The sequence below is a fragment of the Vidua chalybeata genome, chromosome 26, assembly GCF_026979565.1.
Source record: "Vidua chalybeata isolate OUT-0048 chromosome 26, bVidCha1 merged haplotype, whole genome shotgun sequence".
In the NCBI taxonomy this organism is placed as follows: Eukaryota; Metazoa; Chordata; class Aves; order Passeriformes; family Viduidae; genus Vidua; species Vidua chalybeata.
The window spans coordinates 6,133,702-6,145,646 of record NC_071555.1 but is presented as its reverse complement, the minus strand read 5'-3'; the positions used below and the strand labels follow the sequence as shown (position 1 = coordinate 6,145,646).

Sequence of the window (11,945 nt, the reverse complement as noted above, 5' to 3'; positions counted from 1 at the left end):
ATGTTAATTTTGTTCATCGTTTCATCATTCTCCAATTTACAATAAGCAAGATTACTGATAAAACAAAACCAATCATAACTAAAATCAGAAGAACAACAACGGGATGGCACAATTTGTTCAGGATACCGGTGGCGGTGGGTGACCACCCGGAAAGGGTATCCCACCACTTGTGCTCGGCATCACTTTCCACCCTTTCTACAACACGATGTATTTCTTGCACATCATGATGAACAGTTACCAGAGTTTTCTGTCCATTCTCCTTGATTTTCCTAGGATCTCTATTAGATCTTGATGAAGTAATAGTTGCTTTACCAAAGTAAGGTTCATCCCAATGGGAGTAGGCAGTAGCTTGTGAATCAACGTGAGATTGGATTCTAAAAGTTCATGTAAGGTAACTGGAGCTACAAAAGAAAAATCACATCCTGCAATTTTAGTAAAGTTGCAAGCACAATAATTTGAATGATTTTTAGTATCTACTACTGTACTTTCAATAAACACAGTATCACAAGCGGTTCTGAAGCAGGCACGCCCATTGCCTGTAGATACAAGGACTGTTTCAGAAGTCTCGTTAGGATGAATATCAAAATGACAGCTATTTTGTTCTGTGTCTAAACAGATATCTTGAGCTATAATTGCATTACCTTCACAGATAAACCCTAGTTGTTCTCGGATAGTACAGGACTCTAAATTGACAGTTTGCCATTTGTCATCAATTTGACGGGCCCATTCTCTATGTTCAGAAGGATAGAAAGTGGCTCCATCATGATTTAATCCTAATGCGATGCTAGGGAATATCAAATGCACTGAGGCATTACTTATGGTCAGCACAAAATGCTGTGGCTGTGTTTGTGTTAGGGTCATAGGTAAAATTCACTAAATTCCACCAGGATTGGAAATCTCTTTCAAAGTCAGTGGCACTGTCCCAGACTATTTTCCTAATCTCAGTAGGAAAAGTGCCTTCTTCACCTTCTCTTATAATTGAGGCAGCAACTGACTGCATCCATAATTGAGCCTGGATACAGCTAAGAGCTAAGGAAACATTGCTTTGTGTGGCATTAAGTGCATCAAGGATCAATTTTTTATCCTTCACATTTATCTTTTCCCAATTTGGTAGAATGTTTGATAGCAAGCACTGATGTGTTCCCAAGGCCGATAAGGACGACTGCAGTGGTTGCTGTATTTTGGTCAAATCTCTAGTCGGAGAAGCCAATTTATTCATTAATACCTCTGAACTGATTCCCAATTCTGTTCCCACAACACCAGTTAATGTCTCTTGGCACCCGTTTTTTAGGAGGGTTCCACTGTCGCAGCCAGGTTGTCCAAGCCTGAAAAGAGGTTTGCAAAAAGGGTGAACAAGCTGGTTGTATTTCTGAGACATTGTTTTGCATCAGCAATTTGACTTGTTTAAGAGACCATGCCGGATCAAATAATATCTGTTGTTGGCCAGTTTTCCTGATTATATATGGTCCAACTTCAAAAATTTTCGGGGTAAGCATAACTGGTGGCTGGGCTCGAGTGCTGGTAGTGGTGGTGGTATAAACCGTAGTAGATTGAGCTACAGCATTTATTATAAACTTAAAAGAAAGCCCTTTGTGTTGTTTTTTCCCCATAAACAAACCACTTCTGCAGTCTGTGTTAGTGTAAAATTGTGCCAACAATCCTGTACGCTTGGGTGCGTGCAGACCTTTTTGTGCTTAAAGAGATCCTTTCACTTTTTCTGCATGCTACCACAATTAGTTCAGACCACGGTCACTCAGCTGGTTTCTGGCCATGGGGTTGTGGTAGGATGCAGAAAAGTATTACCAGTTTGATCATGGATTAGGTGGTCTTCATGTCCCTCGGAGTTCTTCTGAAAAAGTAAACACAACAGAATTCTGCCGCCGAGAGGCAGAAAAGTTAGAATGATGGAATTATCCAGCATGTATTTGTCCAATGCTCTTTCCCTAGAGCACCAGAGGCTTCCCATGCATATTTATTCAGAGGGGGTTTTAGCACAAGTGCCACTAGTCCTATAGTAAGAGAGGTCCACCAGAACAGGTTGGCCAGGGTCATGAGCTGGATTATTAGGATCATTTGGTACAGAGCATAGGAGTCAGTGTAGATGCAGACCAAAGAGGAATTCTGTGCTTCTCGTTGAAAAACACTCCAGACAGCTATCAGCTCCCCAATGTGTGCACTACCTTCTCCCTCTGTAATCATTTGCTCACCAGAGGAAAAGTGGAGGGCTTCTGCCCTAGATTTCCATACTTTTCCTTTCCCTTTAGCAGAAGCATCAGTAAACCAAGAGTTTGCTGATTGTTTGGGGCAGAAAGGAGGGGTTACTTTGATTACAGAGGCAGGTTTGTCCAAGCTCTCCGTTTCTTGGATTGGTAAAGTTTTTACAGATCCTTCTGTCATTGAGAAGAAGTTACAGTAATGTTCAACCTGAGCATACCACTTTCTCACTAAGGCCCTCTGGGCCACCCCGTCAGGAGGGGGAGTCCCACTAGTGGCTGTCTTAATAACCTTGAAGGGGCCTCTCAATACAATTGGTTGTTTTCGTGCAATTTTTTCTACTTCTAGGAAAGCTAAGATAACCATCAACAATCCTTTTTCCCACGTAGTGTATCTTTTCTCAGCATCTTTGGAACCACGGGAGTAAAAACCAACAGGTCTTGTCAGACCCTCAGCACCCCGCTGCCATATGTGTACTGACAGCCCTGAGGAGGCAAATCCCCATTCCACCTGGAAAGGATCTGTAGGATGGATAGGGGTCACTGCTTGATGAGCTGTTGCTTCAAAAATCAGCAATTGCAATGCTGACTCCTGAGAAAGACTCCAATCCCATTTCACCCCTTTCCTCAACAAGTCATAAAGGGGAACAAATGGGTCCTTCTGCTTACTAGGAAATCTATCTGGTCTTTCTACAGGAGATACAGCTGCTATCGTTTTTGGAAGGAGAATTGCTGTAGGTTTGAGTGATTCTGGAAGCCCACAAATTCAAGGGGTCGTTATCTCGGGCTTCACAGGTAATTGCATCAGGGATTCAAAGTCAGGAATTAATTTCTTTTTGAGAGTCATTTGCAGGCAAGCAGCTTTGTGCACATTTTCCAAGAGTTGGTCGGGGGTACTAATTCTAGCTATGGGATCTCCCCTTTCCAAGGGGCTTGTTCCCCCGGCCCAAAAAGCTGCACGCTGTGTCAGGGACCATGTGTCACCTTTCTCTCCTGTTGTTAAGAAGACACCATGTCCCCAGTACCCACTGGCTTCCTGTTCAGTTAATTGAATTTGATCACCACCAGTGAGGGACACCCGGAAAACATATTCTGTTTCTGATTCATGTGGAGGGTGTCCATATTCCCTTTTAAGCTTAGCTAGCTCAGTGGCAGTGTTTAGTTGTGATGGTATGTGTTTGGTTGTGATGTGAGGTTGGAGATCATCATCACTGAGATAGCTATACACTGAGATAGTTTTAATCAAGGGTCTCAAGTGATGGCAGCAATGTTCCCCACAATTACTTGCTGCTTCAAGTTCTTGATGAGGATAGATTTGTTTCATGTGAGGAGTTTCCTTCTCCTCAGGCTCTGTAGAGGAATCAGCATGATGTGATTTGTTAACATGTTCCTCTGTTAAGGCAGCTCGCAATGCATAGATCACATCTTTTGCTTCATAGAACTGTTTTTGCAAAATTTCAACTAGATTTTGAAGGGAGTCTATTAGAGCATGTTCCTCACTTCTTCGCTCGAAGCCATTTTCTATAGCTGCCGTAAGACAAGCTCTCAAAACTGAGCATAAGGTAGTTTTATTTTTGCCCAGTTTGAATTTTGTTTCATGTTGTAATGAACACACTCTATCAATAACATTTTCTAAGTTCAACCAATTACTCTGTGCCCATTTTTCTCCTTCCGTAGAAGGTCTGGCATTGTGTTTGGCTAGTAGTGCATAAAATTCAGCTTTAATTTCAAGGCTAAGATTGTCACTCATTTTGTGAAGGGACCAAAACCACGACAGGGAGCTACAAACTTAAGTTCCACAAAACTACACAGCCCTCGCTGTGTCGCCCTTCGCTTCCCTGGCTGGGTGAAAGGACAATAATCTGCCTGGGAGGCTCTGCTTAGTTGCTTCAAGTTGTCCCTTCCTTCCCAGACCAGATACACAACAACAACAAAACAAGTGTCCCGCCTTTTGCACTAGTGGATCCTTTGTGAATTTCCAAAGACAGTGTGGGTGCCTTTTCAGCTGCAACCCTTCTGTCTAGACAGAAATCCTGTCCGTGACGCCAATTTTAATGTCACGATCCGCTTCTTGCGGGGTGTCGTGATGGTTCTTTTCACCGATCCCAAAAGTGCAAAAAGGCAAACAACAAGGGACTATCAGTTAATCACAACAAATGCACCTTTATTAGGGGCCAAAACAGTAAATGCGATAGTGGGGATCGGAAAGGAGATAAAAGGAGAGAGAGAGAGAGAAGAGGGGTATGGGAATAGCTACCAACACAGGCGAGATCCTCAGTGGTCCGGACGATGGGGATCCGTCTGTCGTGTCGGGGGAGTCTCCGAAGTTCTGGTCGACTCGGGGCTCCAGTTATAGTCCACAGAGGAAAGAGGGGGGAGCAAGTGTAACAACGAAAGTCCATTGTAATCGCCACGCGGGAACAGCTGAGTCCACAGAAACCACCAAAGCAAGACGAATCCAATGAAGAATAAGTCCATTTGAATCACTGAAGGGAAACAGGTCATGTCATTAGTGGTCAGACCACCAATTTCCCCTCCTCCCTATAGCAGGGGTCTCAGTCTCAGTCCTTGGGAGGAGGGTTCTCATTCTTTGTTTGTCACACTGGTAACGAGGCAGATGAGGGGTCTTCAATGAAGGACCCCGGGAGTCACCCCAAAAGTTCATTTGGCTTAAGAACGGAGATTAGAAGCAGGCCGCGCATCAGGCTGTCCCGTGCTGGGTCCACGTCAGGTCTTTGCCAAGTCCTTGCCAAGTCCTTGCCAAGTTCTTGCCAGGCCTTGTTCGGAACAGCTAGCATGACGGTTCAGTGGTTGCACCTGCACTGTGTCCTGTTCTAAGCCGGAACTGCAGTGGAGGAAGGGATTCTTTCTCGTGGCAATCGGAAGGCAGAATGGGAAAATGAGGGGCTTCAGACGGGCTCTTACACCACCCCGTGACTGACGATTGCCCTCGAAAGATCTTCATCAGCAGGGTTCCATGGTGTCGTCGTGGAGTCTTCAGGACTCATCAAGTGTTGGCAGCACATTCCAGGGAAAAGGGAAGAGAAAAAGGAAAGGAAAGAGAAAACAGGAAAACTAAGACAAGAATTAAATCAGCAATAGTTTGTTTAAATAATAATCAATATTAATCAATTAAACAATAAATTGATCAAATAATAAACCAGTATAATCAATATTAAGCAGTAAAGTAATAAACCTAGTATCATCGATATTACTCAGTATAATTTTATAATCAAGAAACAAAAATAATTAAAACAGTGATTAAAACAAATCATAAAAGAAAATGATGTAAAACATATCTACCAACCCTATCATCTTCTTGTGTCTACAGTCCTGGGAACATCTATAGTGTAAAGGATGTCGGCCAAGTGGTGTGCATTAATTATAGATGTTAATTTTGTTCATCGTTTCATCATTCTCCAATTTACAATAAGCAAGATTACTGATAAAACAAAACCAATCATAACTAAAATCAGAAGAACAACAACGGGATGGCACAATTTGTTCAGGATACCGGTGGCGGTGGGTGACCACCCGAAAAGGGTATCCCACCACTTGTGCTCGGCATCACTTTCCACCCTTTCTACAACACGATGTATTTCTTGCACATCATGATGAACAGTTACCAGAGTTTTCTGTCCATTCTCCTTGATTTTTCCTAGGATCTCTATTAGATCTTGATGAAGTAATAGTTGCTTTACCAAAGTAAGGTTCATCCCAATGGGAGTAGGCAGTAGCTTGTGAATCAACATGAGATTGGATTCTAAAAGTTCATGTAAGGTAACTGGAGCTACAAAAGAAAAATCACATCCTGCAATTTTAGTAAAGTTGCAAGCACAATAATTTGAATGATTTTTAGTATCTACTACTGTACTTTCTATAAACACAGTATCACAAGCGGTTCTGAAGCAGGCACGCCCATTGCCTGTAGATACAAGGACTGTTTCAGAAGTCTCGTTAGGATGAATATCAAAATGACAGCTATTTTGTTCTGTGTCTAAACAGATATCTTGAGCTATAATTGCATTACCTTCACAGATAAACCCTAGTTGTTCTCGGATAGTACAGGACTCTAAATTGACAGTTTGCCATTTGTCATCAATTTGACGGGCCCATTCTCTATGTTCAGAAGGATAGAAAGTGGCTCCATCATGATTTAATCCTAATGCGATGCTAGGGAATATCAAATGCACTGAGGCATTACTTATGGTCAGCACAAAATGCTGTGGCTGTGTTTGTGTTAGGGTCATAGGTAAAATTCACTAAATTCCACCAGGATTGGAAATCTCTTTCAAAGTCAGTGGCACTGTCCCAGACTATTTTCCTAATCTCAGTAGGAAAAGTGCCTTCTTCACCTTCTCTTATAATTGAGGCAGCAACTGACTGCATCCATAATTGAGCCTGGATACAGCTAAGAGCTAAGGAAACATTGCTTTGTGTGGCATTAAGTGCATCAAGGATCAATTTTTTATCCTTCACATTTATCTTTTCCCAATTTGGTAGAATGTTTGATAGCAAGCACTGATGTGTTCCCAAGGCCGATAAGGACGACTGCAGTGGTTGCTGTATTTTGGTCAAATCTCTAGTCGGAGAAGCCAATTTATTCATTAATACCTCTGAACTGATTCCCAATTCTGTTCCCACAACACCAGTTATGTCTCTTGGCACCCGTTTTTTAGGAGGGTTCCACTGTCGCAGCCAGGTTGTCCAAGCCTGAAAAGAGGTTTGCAAAAAGGGTGAACAAGCTGGTTGTATTTCTGAGACATTGTTTTGCATCAGCAATTTGACTTGTTTAAGAGACCATGCCGGATCAAATAATATCTGTTGTTGGCCAGTTTTCCTGATTATATATGGTCCAACTTCAAAAATTTTCGGGGTAAGCATAACTGGTGGCTGGGCTCGAGTGCTGGTAGTGGTGGTGGTATAAACCGTAGTAGATTGAGCTACAGCATTTATTATAAACTTAAAAGAAAGCCCTTTGGTGTTGTTTTTTCCCCATAAACAAACCACTTCTGCAGTCTGTGTTAGTGTAAAATTGTGCCAACAATCCTGTACGCTTGGGTGCGTGCAGACCTTTTTGTGCTTAAAGAGATCCTTTCACTTTTTCTGCATGCTACCACAATTAGTTCAGACCACGGTCACTCAGCTGGTTTCTGGCCATGGGGTTGTGGTAGGATGCAGAAAAGTATTACCAGTTTGATCATGGATTAGGTGGTCTTCATGTCCCTCGGAGTTCTTCTGAAAAAGTAAACACAACAGAATTCTGCCGCCGAGAGGCAGAAAAGTTAGAATGATGGAATTATCCAGCATGTATTTGTCCAATGCTCTTTCCCTAGAGCACCAGAGGCTTCCCATGCATATTTATTCAGAGGGGGTTTTAGCACAAGTGCTACTAGTCCTATAGTAAGAGAGGTCCACCAGAACAGGTTGGCCAGGGTCATGAGCTGGATTATTAGGATCATTTGGTACAGAGCATAGGAGTCAGTGTAGATGCAGACCAAAGAGGAATTCTGTGCTTCTCGTTGAAAAACACTCCAGACAGCTATCAGCTCCCCAATGTGTGCACTACCTTCTCCCTCTGTAATCATTTGCTCACCAGAGGAAAAGTGGAGGGCTTCTGCCCTATATTTCCATACTTTTCCTTTCCCTTTAGCAGAAGCATCAGTAAACCAAGAGTTTGCTGATTGTTTGGGGCAGAAAGGAGGGGTTACTTTGATTACAGAGGCAGGTTTGTCCAAGCTCTCCGTTTCTTGGATTGGTAAAGTTTTTACAGATCCTTCTGTCATTGAGAAGAAGTTACAGTAATGTTCAACCTGAGCATACCACTTTCTCACTAAGGCCCTCTGGGCCACCCCGTCAGGAGGGGGAGTCCCACTAGTGGCTGTCTTAATAACCTTGAAGGGGCCTCTCAATACAATTGGTTGTTTTCGTGCAATTTTTTCTACTTCTAGGAAAGCTAAGATAACCATCAACAATCCTTTTTCCCAGGTAGTGTATCTTTTCTCAGCATCTTTGGAACCACGGGAGTAAAAACCAACAGGTCTTGTCAGACCCTCAGCACCCCGCTGCCATATGTGTACTGACAGCCCTGAGGAGGCAAATCCCCATTCCACCTGGAAAGGATCTGTAGGATGGATAGGGGTCACTGCTTGATGAGCTGTTGCTTCAAAAATCAGCAATTGCAATGCTGACTCCTGAGAAAGACTCCAATCCCATTTCACCCCTTTCCTCAACAAGTCATAAAGGGGAACAAATGGGTCCTTCTGCTTACTAGGAAATCTATCTGGTCTTTCTACAGGAGATACAGCTGCTATCGTTTTTGGAAGGAGAATTGCTGTAGGTTTGAGTGATTCTGGAAGCCCACAAATTCAAGGGGTCGTTATCTCGGGCTTCACAGGTAATTGCATCAGGGATTCAAAGTCAGGAATTAATTTCTTTTTGAGAGTCATTTGCAGGCAAGCAGCTTTGTGCACATTTTCCAAGAGTTGGTCGGGGGTACTAATTCTAGCTATGGGATCTCCCCTTTCCAAGGGGCTTGTTCCCCCGGCCCAAAAAGCTGCACGCTGTGTCAGGGACCATGTGTCACCTTTCTCTCCTGTTGTTAAGAAGACACCATGTCCCCAGTACCCACTGGCTTCCTGTTCAGTTAATTGAATTTGATCACCACCAGTGAGGGACACCCGGAAAACATATTCTGTTTCTGATTCATGTGGAGGGTGTCCATATTCCCTTTTAAGCTTAGCTAGCTCAGTGGCAGTGTTTAGTTGTGATGGTATGTGTTTGGTTGTGATGTGAGGTTGGAGATCATCATCACTGAGATAGCTATACACTGAGATAGTTTTAATCAAGGGTCTCAAGTGATGGCAGCAATGTTCCCCACAATTACTTGCTGCTTCAAGTTCTTGATGAGGATAGATTTGTTTCATGTGAGGAGTTTCCTTCTCCTCAGGCTCTGTAGAGGAATCAGCATGATGTGATTTGTTAACATGTTCCTCTGTTAAGGCAGCTCGCAATGCATAGATCACATCTTTTGCTTCATAGAACTGTTTTTGCAAAATTTCAACTAGATTTTGAAGGGAGTCTATTAGAGCATGTTCCTCACTTCTTCGCTCGAAGCCATTTTCTATAGCTGCCGTAAGACAAGCTCCCAAAACTGAGCATAAGATAGTTTTATTTTTGCCCAGTTTGAATTTTGTTTCATGTTGTAATGAACACACTCTATCAATAACATTTTCTAAGTTCAACCAATTACTCTGTGCCCATTTTTCTCCTTCCGTAGAAGGTCTGGCATTGTGTTTGGCTAGTAGTGCATAAAATTCAGCTTTAATTTCAAGGCTAAGATTGTCACTCATTTTGTGAAGGGACCAAAACCACGACAGGGAGCTACAAACTTAAGTTCCACAAAACTACACAGCCCTCGCTGTGTCGCCCTTCGCTTCCCTGGCTGGGTGAAAGGACAATAATCTGCCTGGGAGGCTCTGCTTAGTTGCTTCAAGTTGTCCCTTCCTTCCCAGACCAGATACACAACAACAACAAAACAAGTGTCCCGCCTTTTGCACTAGTGGATCCTTTGTGAATTTCCAAAGACAGTGTGGGTGCCTTTTCAGCTGCAACCCTTCTGTCTAGACAGAAATCCTGTCCGTGACGCCAATTTTAATGTCACGATCCGCTTCTTGCGGGGTGTCGTGATGGTTCTTTTCACCGATCCCAAAAGTGCAAAAAGGCAAACAACAAGGGACTATCAGTTAATCACAACAAATGCACCTTTATTAGGGGCCAAAACAGTAAATGCGATAGTGGGGATCGGAAAGGAGATAAAAGGAGAGAGAGAGAGAGAAGAGGGGTATGGGAATAGCTACCAACACAGGCGAGATCCTCAGTGGTCCGGACGATGGGGATCCGTCTGTCGTGTCGGGGGAGTCTCCGAAGTTCTGGTCGACTCGGGGCTCCAGTTATAGTCCACAGAGGAAAGAGGGGGGAGCAAGTGTAACAACGAAAGTCCATTGTAATCGCCACGCGGGAACAGCTGAGTCCACAGAAACCACCAAAGCAAGACGAATACAATGAAGAATAAGTCCATTTGAATCACTGAAGGGAAACAGGTCATGTCATTAGTGGTCAGACCACCAATTTCCCCTCCTCCCTATAGCAGGGGTCTCAGTCTCAGTCCTTGGGAGGAGGGTTCTCATTCTTTGTTTGTCACACTGGTAACGAGGCAGATGAGGGGTCTTCAATGAAGGACCCCGGGAGTCACCCCAAAAGTTCATTTGGCTTAAGAACGGAGATTAGAAGCAGGCCGCGCATCAGGCTGTCCCGTGCTGGGTCCACGTCAGGTCTTTGCCAAGTCCTTGCCAAGTCCTTGCCAAGTTCTTGCCAGGCCTTGTTCGGAACAGCTAGCATGACGGTTCAGTGGTTGCACCTGCACTGTGTCCTGTTCTAAGCCGGAACTGCAGTGGAGGAAGGGATTCTTTCTCGTGGCAATCGGAAGGCAGAACGGAAAATGAGGGGCTTCAGACGGGCTCCTACACCGTCTTGGAAATTCTTGTTGCTCCCCAGAGGCTCCGAGATGCAGAGAACACGGTGGCAGCTGCTGAAAAGAAGGGCAACTGTGAGTTGGTCAAGAAGCAAGAACCTAGGCAGCTGACTGTGCTTGGCAAGGAGCAGCTGCTGGATTCTTGCAATTGCCTTCAGTGCGCACAGAAGCCCGCTGCTCTGCTGCTTCGAGTTTTGCCTTCAGTCAATTGCACACTGCTGAAGCTGAGGCAGGCTGTTCAGCTTTGCTGCTTTTCAGCATCTCAGCTGCCCTTCTGCTCTGTGACAGCTCTCGAGGTGAAACAGAGATTTTTAGAGTTAGGTTAACAAAATGCATTAAGCATTTCTAATTTAGCTTGTAGAGTTATCTGTTGAATTTTCAACCTTTTACTTAAGAAACCTCTGCCGAATACAAAGGGCAAAGGAAAATGCAAATTTCTGAAGCTTCTTGTATAAAGAACAATACCAGAAGAAGAAAAGAACCCAGATAAAGAAGCTCCTCTGTCTCCAAGCCTATCAAGACTGACAGACGTACTCAGATAAGCACCAAAGGACCAAAAGCGCACGCGCAGAGAGGAAAAGTTCAAAAGTTCAATCATGAGGAAGACCACAATCTTCAGCCTCAGGACCACCAAGAGACCCCCGTACGACCACCACAGCAAACCACGCATGCCCAGAAGGGCGTGGACTTACTTAGCATGAGAAGCGAGGACAGGCGGGGCCAGGGGTTGAATACGCATGAAAAAGTCGTGCAGTGTATTGCATATGGAACGTCTTTAAGAATAAAAGTGTGGGTCAGACTGAGGCTCGGGGCACAAGTTTTGGAGAGCTATCTCACTTGTCCCGGGCGCTGACGTACATACCCACTTCATAACTACCCCAGGTTATGGAGTCTATTGATTTATTCCGCGTATCGTTTCAGTTGGCGACCACGAAGGGACTGCTCTGCTCACCCGCAGGTCCGGTTGGGAGCAGACACCCTCAGGCGCCACGGGGCTTTTCCCCGGAGGGACTCTGCGCCTCGGCTGTACACTGCGGGGAGCATACCACGGCCCGTCGACTAGCGGATGAAAGCGGTATGTATTAATTTATTTTCTTAAGGTTGGCACTGATAAGTCGCAAAAAGATGTTTTTGCGCGCAGGTTTGCCTAGGGGCTTGCAAGCAGACCGCCATCGGGGGAGAGGCCGGCGGCGGGAGGA

General features: G+C 44.4%; 2 long non-coding RNA genes across 2 annotated transcripts; both read right to left on the bottom strand.

Annotated features, from left to right (window-relative positions):
* Window positions 1-977: 977 nt before the first annotated feature.
* On the bottom strand, window positions 978-4,730 carry LOC128800181 (uncharacterized). The gene is made up of 3 exons (XR_008434931.1): window positions 4,471-4,730; window positions 1,804-1,849; window positions 978-1,325 (listed from the first exon to the last, which is right to left on the bottom strand). It is a non-coding gene; the product is annotated as an uncharacterized LOC128800181 (long non-coding RNA).
* A 5,228-nt stretch (window positions 4,731-9,958) lies between these two features.
* Window positions 9,959-11,602, bottom strand: LOC128800095 (uncharacterized). The gene is made up of 2 exons (XR_008434914.1): window positions 11,439-11,602; window positions 9,959-10,803 (listed from the first exon to the last, which is right to left on the bottom strand). It is a non-coding gene; the product is annotated as an uncharacterized LOC128800095 (long non-coding RNA).
* Window positions 11,603-11,945: the final 343 nt, after the last annotated feature.